This window comes from Strongylocentrotus purpuratus, unplaced genomic scaffold, assembly GCF_000002235.5.
Source record: "Strongylocentrotus purpuratus isolate Spur 01 unplaced genomic scaffold, Spur_5.0 spur5_scaffold_19, whole genome shotgun sequence".
NCBI classification, from domain to species: domain Eukaryota; kingdom Metazoa; phylum Echinodermata; class Echinoidea; order Camarodonta; family Strongylocentrotidae; genus Strongylocentrotus; species Strongylocentrotus purpuratus.
Window position 1 is genome coordinate 21,918,967 of NW_022145604.1, and position 16,143 is coordinate 21,935,109.

The following is a 16,143-nucleotide window of genomic DNA, read 5'->3' on the forward strand; positions in this document are numbered from 1 at the left end:
TGTGCACAAACCGTCCGATTTTTCGCGTAAAATCTTTACTTTGAAAATAATTGTACACATTTTGTGAACAATGCCAACATAATCATAATCCAAGCCTCTGCATATGTAGTCTTTTCATGAAACTACATTGAAATCACAACATTAATAATGCAAATAAATCGTAATTATCGAGATCCTATCTGACATAGTTTGTTTTACGATGCGCCATTTATGGTCAAACAGCATATATTATAAAAATTCTCGATATAAAGATAATCTAATTTTTTTTTGGATAGCACATAGGCCTCTATCTATCTATCTATTTGGCCCCTCCCCTAGAATCCCGTGGATTTTCCACGGGTCTTGCTAGTAAAGATTTAAACTAGGTAAAATGTGTAGGCTTCAAATTAAAGAATAAAGTCCTGTATTGTCTCTGTTAGAAAATACTTAGTCAATAATGATAAGAGTTCTATGTAATCTACATGTGTATTCAAGATCCCCTAAATATCGGGGGGGGGGGGGGGGGGCTCAAATATATGTTAAGAATATCTTGCTACCATAAATATTCTAAAGTGGTTGCGGTTTTTATGGATTTCCAGCTTGACATCCTAAGCTTCCAATAATAACAATACTGGTAATGGTATTGTATTAAAGCAATGCTATTTATGAGCAAATGGCACTATGTTGCAAATTTCATGATGGATGTTCATTGCAGAATTTATTATTACTCCATAATAAAACCATTTTTAAAAACGCCAGCTTCCTGATACTTCATTCTAAGAAATATAAATCTTTTTCTGATCAAAATTCCGTTACAGAATTCATCAATTTGAAAATCAATCATGAAATCCATGAACATAAGCTTTATAATCCATCATGCAAGGTAAAATAAACTCAAAAGTCAAATTTGATGATTAGTTCCTCTTTTCATGTAAACTCCGATACATCCCTGCAATCCAACTTTATTTTCAAATACAAGGTCTGCAAATCTGAGACTAGGTAATTGGCAAAGGACTGCACAGTGTACACGTATATAATGCCCTCAATACATGTACACATCTGCATTAGATCCGAGTATGTGCACGGAGGTCCGATATATTGGATATCATTCTGTCATCCTGGGTTTGGATCACTACAATATTCTGAGCAATTCGATTGCGGATTGGCCAATTTTTACCTCTGGAATATTCCATTCCCTAATAGAGGAGGAAGTTCTTTTGGTGGATCTGAATATGAGAAATAATAGACCTAAACGATAAAGCAACTTTTATGATTTGATTCAAACCCTGGAAACCTTAAAGAAGCAATTTCATCACTTCCTCTTCTTTTGTTTTCTTTCTGATATTTAACTGCTCCTTCCTTTCTACATTATCTACATACCGGGGTAAACAGTGTATAATTTTTTACCTCTTCTCTAAAAAAAAAAACCCTCTAAAACTGAAATTGGTTACAAAAATCTCCAGTGATATTATTTCCGTTAGTTCATCATCATCATTCTGTAAAGTCAGCATTTCCCTCTTACGAGAGGTTATTGACTTTCGCGCGTGATGACACGCTCTCTCTCTCCAGTTCTTCTTGTCTCGAGCATCCTCTTCATTTAGATCAACCTTACTGTCTTCTTTTTTCACCATATCTTTCCATGAAATCTTTGGTCTTCCTTTCCCTCTTATGCCATTCAAGTCCAGATCCCAAGCTCTTTTCACAGGTTCATCATCTTCCGTTCTCATCACATGACCCATCCATCTCAATCCACTTCTCTTTACCACTTCCACCACAGTTTCTTCCAGACCCAACCTTTCCATGAGCTCACTTGTAGTTTTTCTATCAGACAGTTTCACAGCACACATGCATCTCCCGTATCACAGCTCTTTCTGCTCTCCTCAAGACATCTTCTTTTATAGTCTTCACATTCCAAGTTTCCGTATCACGGCTCTTTCTGTTCTCCTCAAGACATCTTCTTTTATAGTCTTCACATTCCATGTTTCCGTATCACGGCTCTTTCTGTTCTCCTCAAGACATCTTCTTTTATAGTCTTCACATTCCAAGTTTCCGTATCTTGGCTCTTTCTGTTCTCCTTAAGGTATCTTCTTTTATAGTCTTCACATTCCAAGTTTCTGTATTACGGCTCTTTCTGTTCTCCTCAAGACATCTTCTTTTATAGTCTTCACATTCCATGTTTCCGTATCACGGCTCTTTCTGTTCTCCTCAAGACATCTTCTTTTATAGTCTTCACATTCCATGTTTCCGTATCACAGCTCTTTCTGTTCTCCTCAAGACATCTTCTTTTATAGTCTTCACATTCCATGTTTCCGTATCACAGCTCTTTCTGTTCTCCTCAAGACATCTTCTTTTATAGTCTTCACATTCCAAGTTTCCGTATCACGGCTCTTTCTGTTCTCCTTAAGGTATCTTCTTTTATAGTCTTCACATTCCAAGTTTCCGTATCAATACTCTTTCTGTTCTCCTCAAGACATCTTCTTTTATTATCTTCACATTCCCAGTTTCCGTATCACGGCTCTTTCTGATCTCCTCAAGACATCTTCTTTTATAGTCTTCACATTCCAAGTTTCCGTATCACGGCTCTTTCTGTTCTCCTCAAGACATCTTCTTTTATAGTCTTCACATTCCAAGTTTCCGTATCACGGCTCTTTCCGTTCTCCCTAAGGTATCTTCTTTTATGGTCTTCACATTCCAAGTTTCCGTATCACGGCTCTTTCTGTTCTCCTTAAGGTATCTTCTTTTATGGTCTTCACATTCCAAGTTTCCGTATCACAGCTCTTTCTGTTCTCCTCAAGACATCTTCTTTAATTGTCTTCATGCACATTCCTAGTTTTCGTATCACGGCTCTTTCTGTACTTCTCAAGATACCTTCTTTTATTGTCTTCACATTCCAGGTTTTTTAACCATATATATATATATAAAGACACACACACACATATACATGCATACATATACCATCCGCTATTATAACACAAGCCTTTAAAGCCTGTCTGTACTGGTTTGGCCAGGATGGATTAGACCACCCAGCATGGTCACTGACAGGTGGTTATCTCATCAACTCAGCTCTCAATTAACATAAGAAAAAGAGAATCATGGTGGACCAACAGGCACCGCTTAGGCACTGTTTTCTATATAGAGGGAGCAAGTAGCTACAAGTAGGACAGTGGGGCTTTAAACGTCATCCATCCCAATCTGAGACCTTCTTGCCACTGCAATCTCACATCCACCACCATGCACTGTTGATTGTATCCCCAGGGCCCAGGATAATCTAAATCTATGTCCGACGTGCCTCGACAAAGGCAGATTCAATTAGGTGTGACAATAATGATTATTTCAAATTCAATTTTGTGCAGCTGTTATGATTTATTTATTTATTTCATTTCCAGGCAAGATGATAACAATACATAGAAAACATCACAGGGCTGACAAAATGATATACCATTAACAGTATGATATTAAGCACCAGCCAATGCCTGGGGATCACCTAAAAGAATTTAAACTTCTGTCGAGAGGCTCTCCACATCGGCTGGTGCATATATCATAATATTGATAATACATACCGAATCCAATTTGATGCAAAAATGTATCATTAAATAACCAATTAAAGGTGTCAAAGTTTGTTATTAACTTTCAAGTACCGAGCACAAAACTATTACTGGAATTTTTGCACCAATATCAAATACATGATTGATAATTTGGAACTATGGGTGCTTTCAAGCGACACCTTTTTCGTTTAGTTTAAATCAGGGTCGCGTTCAAGCAATTTTTGTCGTAAAAATAAACGTGTTTAAAAAGGCAAACATGAAACGCTGAAAAAGATGCGTTTGTATCGCTAAAAATCGCTTGAATGAACAGAGATCTCAATCATGTCGACCGTAAACAAATTCAGGAAGCACGCGGCAAAGTTGACCTACACTTCCTGGGTAAAACTGCACAGTGTGATGAGCAGTGGCTGGGCTTGAATTGAGCGAGAATCAGCATTGATGAAAAATCGCTTGAACACTCTCCCGCAGTAACCATGCTTTTTAACGGCGTTTTGATTTGTGATTCATGTTTGAAACTCTAGCTTTAAAAAAACGTTTGAACGCACCCTATATGGCTCTGGGAAAAAATGGAAGGAATTAGTTGGAGTGACAGGGTTGCCAACAAAGAAGAGCTGGAGAGAGTGGATGAACAACGAAGCTTGAGAAAAGCAATCAGTAGATGGGGAAGAAAAAACTGGATGGGGGGGGGGGGGGGGTGGGACAAATCTTAACGCATTCCCTACGGGACCAAGTGGTTCCTGTATTAAACATGCATACTTGTAAAACCGACCCGGGACCTGATTCACAAAGCCTTTTCTCAATGACAAATGACAAAAATCAGTGACAAATCTGCTGATAACCAATCAGAAGCAAGGATTTCAGTAGCTTATAACAAAGACTGTCATTTGTCACTGATGTCCAAGTTTTGTGAAACAGGCTCTGATTCTGGACTTGCACTTCAGGGTATCAGCGACCAATTTAGCCCTGGTATAAGCTCCAAAAGACCTCCAAAAAGTTAAGAAAACATGAACATTTTAAATTTTTAAAAAAAATATACAAAAATCTCCTGTATATATAAAAAGAGTATTTTACACTGATATAAACATAAATTTAGATCCTTATATCAAAGTTATGCCACTAGCTATCAGATGCTAAAAAACATGTTTTTCAACAATTATGCATTTTGCTTTTCAGGCATACATGTACAGTATACATGTCGCTATACATGCCGCTGCACTTTGATAAGTTGCCTAGGTAATCAATAAACCCCCAAACAAACAAAATAAATTCCTAGAATGTCATCAGAAGATGAACAATGTTCAATACAGAAAAAAAACTAAGATATTTACAAAGTAAAACAGAAAGAAGAAGTGAAATCAAAGAGATTCAAGCAAAACTAAAAATGGTTTGTAGTTTGGTTAGAAAGGTCACTCGGAGAGAATAGCAAGCTGTAAAATAGAAAAGAGGAAAGCCGCAGGGTTTTCCCCCGTTTTTCTCTTTGGCTACCACGATTGAGGAACCCTGGGAAGTTCATAATGCATGTAAATCTTAAAGCATGATGTTAACTATGCCACGGACAAATGATCGCAAAAAGGAAAGCACATACCGACAAGAACTAAGCACAATGAGGACAAAGTAGATCAAATTTACTTTTCTAAAAAAAAACAGTTTCACAGGTTTTGCTTCAAGTCTTGCCTTTTATGGGCATTTTCTTATCCATGCTTTATGATTTTCCTCTTGCTGTGTTTTTCCCTTTTTCCCCTTCTTTTTAATAATCACAACTAGACTTGTATATTTTTTCTTATAAAGGTGAATAATTATCACCTGATGTACAAAGCAAATACACAATTATGATATGATTAAGCAATATCATTTAGGATAGCTCTCGGCAAATAGCAGACGTCACCTTTATTGACATTCGTAAGTTGAAGTGTCTGTACTTTGCTTATTTAATTACTTTATCGTTGTGTGCTTATGATATTTTGTATTTATGTAATGGGCGATCCAACTTTACAGGTTTTCGCAACCTTCATGGAAAGCCCTGCATGTAACCTTTGTAAATAGAGTTAAAATTTACTGTTTCCTTGTATACTTTAATTTTTATGTTGCGGAATAAATTGAATTGAATTGACACTGTAAACTGATTTCTTAGCTGTTTTGTACATGTGCATAACAATATTTATGTGCAATTGCTTATTTGTAACATAGTCAGCATACATCTTGACTGATTTAAGCTCTGGTAGGTCAATTGGATGGGATAACTAATCAGAAACGATTCAACAGGTATACACCAAAACTGATGATGAGGATGACGTTAATAATGTACATTTTTATACTGTATGAGACCAAATAGCACAGACTTGCCCTCTGAAATAAGCGGAGTTGGTCTTAGAATATTTTAACACTTTAATTGCTTTCTTCGCCTCTCTGAATATTCACCTGTTTGTCACACATGCAATTTTGCACAAAAGAAAAGGCATCAATTGATGAAAGGATTGCTTTGTGCAACGCAATGGCTTTACAAAATGTCCCATTTGCAATCTTGACAACCCTGTAACACTGGTACAGATTAATCTTGGACTAGAAACAATTAAATTAATAATCTTGAAGCCCCCTGTATATCCATCCCATGATTAATACAATGTGGCACAGGGGCATTTATGTGGCATATACTCATGTCAAGAGTTAAATAAACTTACCTTTGATCCAAAGCTATAATGTGATGTCTGCTACAATGTTACCAGCTTCATCGTCACTTAAAACACACAATGCACAAGCATAAGAGATCTGCAATGAAATGAGAATTTACAAAATATATGAATATTTCTAATGATTAATTATTAAATTAGGGCAACTAAACAGATTCCTAGTTTCTTGTATCCACTTCCCTTTCTGGGTACATTTCCGTTTTTATTGAAATAAAGTAAAGAATAATCTAAGTAATTTTACATTGTTTTGAGCCTTTGTTGTGCTTGTACATGTACAAACATAAACAGAATTTGTATTGAAAGTGACTCAAAAGCATATGGTAGAAAAATCAATAGGGAAATCCCAAAATGCATAATGGAATAAGCCAATTTCGTGATGCAATCAAATTGAATGCATTAATCTTTGTTATTAAAGTGCCTTGTTATTTCAGTCAGAATGTGAGGTGCATACATTAATTATTGCTGGTGGGACAAAAATTATGGTTTGCCATACCTAACAACACGCAACGCAATGTATTGCAATGAGCATTCTGACTATTGAAATACAATTATTCGTAACAGGAGACTGAAATCATTTTTAACAAGGCACTTTAATAACCAAGATTTATGCATTAAATCTGATTGCATTATGAAAATGGCCTATCATATTATGGTACCATGAACATGAATTTACATTTTAAAATATATAATTCTATTGGACATTTTGTCTGCTCCTAGCACTAGTAGATCTATCAGCTTCATACAGTCATCACATATGAACTCTGAGATATGGTCGGTACCTCATTGTTTAAAAATACAAGCAGCTATGAACTAGCCAATAATATGCAAAGCCTGTATTGATCATCCAATCTTCTTCCCTGCCTATTCAATGTATGCATATAATTTTTTCCCCATCAAATTGAATATTCAACCATCTACTAATTTTCAAATCAACCACATCCTATTTTCACATGAAACAAAAATAAATAACAATTTGGTTGTAGTGGTGACAAGGACAGATTAGATTCCGTGGACATGATTCTTTTTGTAAACCAATCCACACTTTTATAGCGTAGAGTCATGGTGGTCGATCCCAACAGATAAAGGAGAAGAGCAATCTCTCCTAGGTCCATGGTTCACCAAACCAGCAGACTCAGGAAAGAATAGGGGCGTGTGACACCCACCCCCCACCCGCACCCCCCCCCCCCCCCCCCCCCCCCCCCGCCCTTGCAGCCCTAAATAAATGTAAGATTAATAAATATTTACCAAAAAGGAAGATTGAGGATGTACACATGTAAGGAAGAAGAGAAAGGGTAATGGGGGCATGTGCCCCTCACCTACCCCCCCCCCCCAAAAAAAAAAAAAAAAAAAAAAAAAAATCTGGCACAATCCACATTGAGTATACAATAAAGGAGCCCAGATGCAACTCAAAAGTTTCTTCAACCCTAAAAGCTATCATAAATTGTTTGTTTTGTTTTGTACCGGTATTGGTTTCTGTTTTGTTTGTGAGTGTTTTTTTCCTGTTAAAGAATATTAATAACTTTTCTTCTTCTTTCCTTGATCAAGGTGATAGCTTTAGATAACAATTAAAAAGATTCAGATTCAGTTTTTGATCATCCATGATTGTAAAAAGCTTTTTTTGATTTTCTCAAATTTTAGAAATTATTCTGGCATCATTACCTCTTTAAAGGGATCGTTTAACATTGTTAAATCTGAGATACACGGCCCTACGTGTTATCAGTGTCTGTGATATGGTGTAATATTGAAGCGCTTCAAAATGATCAAGAAGTGCCTCAAAAAGTAAAAATCTTTGATTGACCAGTTTTACCATACTCGTTTTCCCCAATAGACTGTAGTGTTATGAAAACCGTCAGGCGAACGGTTTTCAAAATTTGTAATTCCAATCATAAATATCTTGATAATCAGACAGGCGATCGGCTTGTAAAAGTCATGGGGTTCCTGACTGACCTAAAGGTTTATAATTATCATTGCATCATGAGCTAAATCCAGAATTTTATTTCAGAATCTAAGACAAAGTTACCGGATCCCTTTAAGTCGAAGAGGGCTGAAATTCACACAGCATCACATACATGTACATGTATAGTCATTCCACAAGAGCTATGAACCATAATATAGGACCTCGTGAAGCAAACAGGAACCACGCCGCTATGCTACATGTACAATGTACATATTCATTTAAATGACATAATTTTTGCATCAGCTGTTAAAGTGTTTACAAGGTAAATCTCTAATTTGTGGAATTCCCCTACAATACTCTGTAGTCTGCAAGGACAGACTCTAATTTAAAACATAACAGAGTGAACTGAGTCTTTCAGAATATGCATGTAATCTCACGGACCAGCCCCTCTGCATTACTTTCGAAGAGGTTCCGTGTCTGTAAAGTAGTTTTCCATCCGAACAGAGCATTATGAAATATTAAATGTCACATGCATGCCCATGAAGATGAGAACTGTCGACAGCTCCTCAAATGCAGAATAAAGAACATCAATTACCGGTATTTGGAATATTCTTTTGTCATTTCAAAATAGATTTTACTATTCAAATCATTTTCCTTGACAACCGGCAAAATATTTACGTATCCAGGAAGTTGGAAAGCCTTACAAGAGCATGTTAGTCCGTACACGCCCCTCACTCATTAATCTTACACAATACGCCTCAGCTCACCGCACAATAAGATTACCAGCATCAACAAATTAAATACATGTGTTTGAATCATTTATGTTTATACTGCCAATCATGTTTGGGGTAGCAACTGCCCTTTGTACACAGTACAATGGCAGTCATGACTCAAGTGCCTAGTCTGCAGAAACAGACTCTAATCGGACAGGTAAACACAACTCCACAAAGTCTTGAGCAGAGCCTAGCTCTGTCGGACTCTGGCTGTGTCAAATATACGGAGTCTGAGCAGCCTACATATACAGAGCCAATAGATTATAGACTGTGCAATCAGCGTAGTCTCACAGTGCTGACACTGTTAAGCACGACTGACAGTGGTTTGCGCCTGTAAACTAGCCAAAAACGTGCATGACCATATAAGGAATAAATAAATGTCTGCGTGGAAAAAGGGGGATTACCCTTCGGTTATTTCCAGGCGCAACGTGCATTCTTCTTTCCTCATGGTTGATCATTTCGATGCTATTTTTGGCACGCCCGCTTCCTAATTCAATTCACTGGATATTTTTGGCGCGTTGGTTGCATTATGAAAGGCTTAAAGTGCAATTCAACCTTTGTAATCAGTTTATTAATATGAAAGTAGAAAAATAAGAGGAACAGATTGACAAAAGTTTGAAATGAATCAGGCTAAAAATAGGAGAGTTATGAATGTTTGAAAGATGTCTATAAAAATATTAATTTCAGTTTGTCTCCTAGTGTGTTCTCCCTTGGGGCATTTCCTGAAATATATTATGGACATTACATCAAATTATAGGTCCTCTAAAATGAAAAGACCCTCCTGACTCACAAATTTTGAGTAAAAAAAAAGTATTTACCGGTAGTCATTTTGCGTGTTGGCGCAAATGAGAAAGCTGGAAGGATGCAGCACGTTTTCTTTTCTTGTTCACTTTACACAGGAATTTCATTTTAAATTTTCACACCAAGATCAACAAAAGACAAGAACTCAGCTTCACCTTTGGTCGAAAGGTAAACATAAATATGAACCGGCTAATTAATAATAATAATAAATTACATTTATAAAGCGCTTAATACAATGTTTCTAAGCGCTTAACATAACAAGGTACAACATAAACTAACATACAGCAATAATAATACATAATTCTAATTATAACATTACAGATAATTAAAAACTTACTTAAAAGCCCATGAGACCGACAGCCCAAGTGACTGACAACCCATGAGACCCACACCCTTCAAGACCGATATCATACGAGACACACAGCCCACTGGACCGACAGCCAATAAGACCGACAATGTCAGTCTAGCAAAGCTGAAAAGAGTCAGATTAGGCAGACAAGACAGATGGTCCATGTGACCGACATACCGGTCTTGTGGGCATATATTACCTTTTCTGAGAGTCCACTGGACCGATATTGGCATGCACTTCTCATGGGCTGCCCTAGCTGATATGGACCTTGTCACCTACTCATTCTTCCATGACAGAACAATTGACCTCTTACACAATTGATCTTATTCCACATGACCCTCAATTCTCTGATGTTATGGTTTGTAACAATAACGTACAGATCCTTTGCATTCAACTCACCTGCAGGTATCGCAAGTTAGCACTCACGCTGTAAGACATTGTAAACACACGCATGCATTCAGATAATAGGAATATCTTGTACACCAGCTACAGAGCTATAGTGCGGGGTATCTGCCTAATTGCCTATATAATAGGCAAGTGCACATTTATAAACTTACGTGAGAGTCCTGAAATAGAACTTAATGGGGTAGTATGGCAGAAAAAAAGAGCTTGGAATTCCCCTTTACCAAGATGGTAGAGATCCAATTAAAGGAATGATACCGAAGCGAGATATTGATCATCAAACATTATAAAAGGCAAGCTTATATCCTTGAGTTTTAATGATTATTCCTGCTTTGGTATCCTCAGCAAAGTAGACTTCGACCGCAGCCCAAATTGACACACCGGTAGCTCAATTGGAAGAGGGACATTGAAACAGAATACACATATTTGATCACCAAAGTCAAACCCCCCCCCCCCCCCCTGTATTCTGATGATCACTCTTAGTAACCTCTGAAAAGTAAGCCATGGCCAAAATTGACCCCCTGCATGCACTCAATTTATTAATTTATTAAAAGTATGTGCATGGTTCACAGAACAGGCTAATCAGGGCTCTTGAAATGTATCCTAATTGTTCTTTTCTGGCAATTAAAGTGACCTGCTTTAATTGAACTTTGGATTGCAACAGAATGAGTGGGCAAACTGTACAAACAAAAAGAGTCCATAAAAAGAAATCATATATTTGCATTCTCAATTCCATGGAAGTATTGCAGTTCGGTTGTTGTTGCACTTGACTAACAAAATCGGATCAATCACGACAAGAAATGGGGACAAGCTAGGCGGGGATAGGGAGTAACAAGTTAATTGGTCTAAAAATTGTTTGTCCAAATATTGAATTAATTCACGAGGACCACACTTGAAACTGACTATCAAAATTACTTCCCTTTCTTTGTCTTGGGCAGGGCGTTGGAGGGTAAAACCTGACCCCCTTCACCTTAGCAAATTTGCACTGGTTAAATTTGCGGGGAATCTACAACCAAAAAACAAGCAGTAGGCCGACATTGAAATACAAATTGATATGTTCGAAGATTGGGGGCATTTGTTTTGTATTCATGCCATTCACCCTCTTTATTCAATACAGACATGTATGTTATTATTTGATAATGCAATTATGCTTTTAATTTAAAAAAAATCCCCTTCTATTTCTTTATGGTTCAATAACCCGTCAAATGAATGGCATTTAATGTTGAGACTGCTTTCATTTTCACTTGTATGAACTTGTATTACAGGGAAATAACATTCCTTTATGCTTGATCTTTTTCCGCATCTATCCGAAACTACATGCCGGCTCTTAAAGAGAAGGTCCAGTTCTGGGAAAGGTGCAAAAGCAAAACACTTTGTGAGCTTTTTCATTCTTTTTATATTAGTATGGAAGAGAATCATAGAAACAATTTCCTAGGGAAAGAATGGCCCCACAGTTGCCCTCATGTTCAAAATATGACATGTTACTTGTGTCAAAAGGTTGTAAACCACAACTTTCACGCCACATGTCTGTGTAGTCCCATATACATGTACGGTACACATTTCTGTGTAAAGTGCATTCGACTCTTAGTAATTAAGCTAGACCGAGTCGATTTCTTATCATCATGATTTCAAAACCTTGCCGTATACACCAATACTGATATGCAACAATAACATGATCAACCTTTCTAATCACTTCTAAACCCCTTCTTTCACAAATCAACTGCATGACCAGAACTCAACCTTTAATTTTTAATCACATGCAGTATTGAGAAACTAATTCCTTGCTCAAGATTGACATCGCGCGCGTGTAATCTGTGGATTGAAAATCCCCTTTTATCACTGTCCGCAATGGAATGCCGTTATTTCCTTGGAGTTCTTGGAACTAGCTTTTGTACCGCCACCTCCTCGTAAAAAGATGGAATCAGGATGACAGGTGTACATATCTCCAATAAATGTAGGACTCAGACATGTGTCCGCAAGCCAACTTTTCACGGTATAAAGTCCTTGGCCTTTGCTGAAGGGCGGCACATATGGTTGGGGATTCCCAATCATCTAGTTCATTGTCAACGAAGTACATGTGGCCATTCAAGTGTGTCATAGTCCGATAACATTAGAGCGTAAAATCATGCTATTCCGTCCGGGGATATGCTCCGCCGAGACGACATCTGGCTCCATCAAACCCTTCTCCTCCCATAAGAGGAGAGCCTCAGAGGTCAAAAGGGGTTATGAAACTATTCCAACCAGAGATTTTTTTCAGTTGAGATAGCATAGATCACTTCATCACAATTCAGCAATGAGATTTGACCATGTAAATCTATTAGATTTCTCAAATTTCTAGTCTAATTCTGCTTTCTCTTTTTTTTTTTCGGGGGGGGGGGGCCTGTCTATTTTAAAGTAAATATTTTAGATAGTGGCCTATATTCAGACTATTCTGATTTTACATGAAATAAAGAGAATCTCAGGAAATCTTGACAATAAAGTGAGAAAAAAAATCATGAATACAGCGTACACGTAATTTCAACTTGTATGCCAACAGCTGTTTTCTCTTCAACATAAGGGCAGGGTAGAACTAGAAGGACATGTTTTATGCCAGAGGAAAGAAAACAGTTTTCTTATTTCTTAAAAGACCATAGGACAAAGAAATGAAAATGCTGACAGATAATCTTTTTTTTTAAAGCCTCCAGTAGTCAGCTAAAAACTACTGCATGTACATGTAGCTACATTTTCTGAATACCTTGCAAAGATAAGAAATGAAAGTACTGACAGATAATCTTTTTTTTAAGCCTCCAGTAGTCAGCTAAATACTACCAGCTACATTTTCTGAATACCTTCAAAAATATCATAACGCTTTGATCAAAAAGGAGTACCAGGTCGTCAGATCTATCACACAAGCCGGCATTTATCAATTATACGAAAATAAGCTCCAATTATTTTTTATTTCCGATGCCTTTGCATTTGGCAATTTTGATTCCTTGACAAATAATATCAGTTAAGTAACACGAGATTTTTTTAAAATAAGGATGATGGGATTAAGAGGTTGAGAAATGAAGAAAAAAAACAACATTCAGATCTTCTTTCAGGGAAGATAATACAAAATGTATGGTTATTTTTAATTTGTAATATCTACAAAAGTACTGTCCATTGTTATGATCGGCTGGCGCTCAGCATTTGTTGCTGTTGTTTTTGTTAAGTATAAGCCTACAGCTTCTCCAAAGTATTGATTCACAAAATTTCTTAATCTTATCCAGTTCTAGATCGATCTACATGTAAATCAATTTGAAGGAAACAAACAAGGTGGATCTTCATCTTGGTGTTCAATTTGTCAGCCCAATTTCTTTTGCACTAGCTCTTACGGTCTCTTATTATTATCACATGCAACTAGTATTACCAGTACATGAAAGCTGCATTTGCGCCTTTCTTCATTTCTTATTTAGAACAGGCTGGCCGTCGTGTGCCTGCTGGAGTCGTGGCCGTGGGTCGCGGTCGTATATGACAGAAAGAAAAAGAATATCGAAAGGTTATTCACTTACCATTTTTAAAGTAAAAAGAGAACGGTTATTTGTCTTGGCTAGCTACGTTTACTAATTTCCAGTTTGGAATAACACATCTGCAACATATCAGACCACGAAGGATGGATAATTGCTACGCTGTCGTTCATTTGGACGTCCCATTGCAGAAAAATAAGTCGATAGGACTCCTTGCGCGACTGAGCTGAGCAACAATTATGGAATGCAGTCGTTGCTTCATATCCCATGCTCTGCGCGCTCCACTGAACTCCGACGTAACTCGCAGCAACTTCCCATATGCCATGCTATGCATCGAGCTAGCTTGCACATCGTAGCTACGTCATCATTAATTTTTAGGGATTTCCCCGATCGTTCACCTGTACCGGCTTCATAGCGATAGTCTAGTCAGCTAAACTTTTTTGTACAAATTGCGAAATACTAGTATAAATGGGACCCGAATCGAACCCAATTTATATAATACAACTGTTAGGCTCCTTATTCTACAAAAATATTAAAAGCGATTTATTTCATCCCTTATTTTGTTAGTGTTGTGAGATTTGTTTAAGGTTTCATTTACTTTACCTCTTGTAAAATTGAAATCGATATTGTTGTCAATATCTTTTAGAAAGCGATTGGAGGTCTTTGTATTACAGACTATCCAAGGACTACTTTTGGAGAGGTCAAGTGGTAGTCTTCTTGTTGTTGTTGTTGTTTCTTATGTTTTAAAGATAGATGTGTCAATAAAGTATGTATGCCTGGACTCGTTAACTGACGTATGCAACCTAGATTCAACACACCATATTTTATACTTTCTCTTAAAAAAAAAAAAGGATACATGTACATTAAAAGAAAGAGGGAGATATAGTTTGTGGATGGATAGTTTCTGCACATGCCCACCGAGAGAAAATATGTCAACAGCAGAATTTCTGAATTTCGTTCCTATTCATTCCTTACGTAAGTCGAGAAGTTTTTACATATTTTTTGTTTCTTCTTCAATTGTCATTTTCCCTCTCCCTTACGTCCTACACTAATTAGCGTGAAGCATCCACTAACGCGCCATCCCCGAAATATACCCAAGGATTTTCTCCATTTTTAATAACATTGAGTGTATCTCAGCTGATTAGACGCGTGACACGGAAACAGTCCAGGGGGTGTTTCACAAAGATCCTAAATCGAACTTAACTCTAAGTTGGACTTAAACATTATGGAGAGCCTTTTGTAGCCTTAAAATGAAATATATCCAAAAGCAAAAAATTCAAGTATTTTACATTTTCATAAATTCCACATCAAGAACATGAAATCTCCTTGAAAATATGAAAGATTTTTACAAAATATTTTCAAAGATGCTAACGGCTTTCCATAATTGTTAAGTCCAATTTATAGATAAGTTCAACTTAGGATCTTTATGAAACACCCCCAGGCAATGCAGTGGACTATACTCTTTCGGTAGCATAATACTGTCAATCTGACCGCAACTAACCAATTCCATCTTGTTCAGAATAGCGTCTGTACATGTAGACTATTGAATGCAACGCTGCTTTTCTGACTAGTAATAATGTAATTACCTGATGGAATTGAATTGACCATTTGATTCCGGTGGCCCACTTTGTGGTTACGTTCTGTATTCGGTGTTTCATGTGACTTGCATAGGACTCCAGAGATGGAGTAGCCTAACAGTCCATTGATATTCTCAGCCCCCCCCCTCCCCCTCCCCCCCCCCCCCCCCCTCCGTCACACACCCCAACAATAGCACCGTTATAACCATTTGCATATTGGTTACATCGTAAAAACAAATTGCATTTCGACTTAAAACAGCGGTTCCAAATTACAATACTAATATTCTCAACATGTAGATCTAGGATTCTCTGGACAGGGGGGGGGGGGGGGAGTCTATCGGATTTCCCTATAAATCAAATGGTGAAGGAAAAAAAAGAGGAAAAGAGAGAGGAAATGGAGATGTGAAAAACGGCAATTGAAAGAAGAGGCCGAGACCCAATAATACATACCCACGCGATGGATACAAATAGCAATAATTCCGAGTAACCCCCACCCCGGCCCACCCCCGATGATACCCGTGCCCCCTCAATGTATGGACCCATGCTACGCCCCCGGCCCCCCCCCCCCCACTCAGTGTTATTTAGGGTACGCATATGCTCGTTCCCTCTTTTTGAAAGCACCCCCTATCTGAGGAATGCCAACATTTC

At 37.5% G+C, this 16,143-nt stretch overlaps 1 protein-coding gene across 1 annotated transcript in view; it reads right to left on the minus strand.

The window, feature by feature from the left end:
* LOC593232 overlaps positions 1–14,218 on the minus strand; it is a 40,849-nt gene extending 26,631 nt beyond the window's left edge. Inside the window, exons 1-2 of the mRNA XM_792718.5 lie at positions 13,964–14,218; positions 6,203–6,290 (exon numbers count right to left, since the gene is read on the minus strand). The gene's annotated coding sequence lies outside the window, so the exon portion shown is untranslated. The remainder of the gene's footprint in view (positions 1–6,202; positions 6,291–13,963) is intronic.
* Between the last annotated feature and the right edge of the window lie 1,925 nt (positions 14,219–16,143).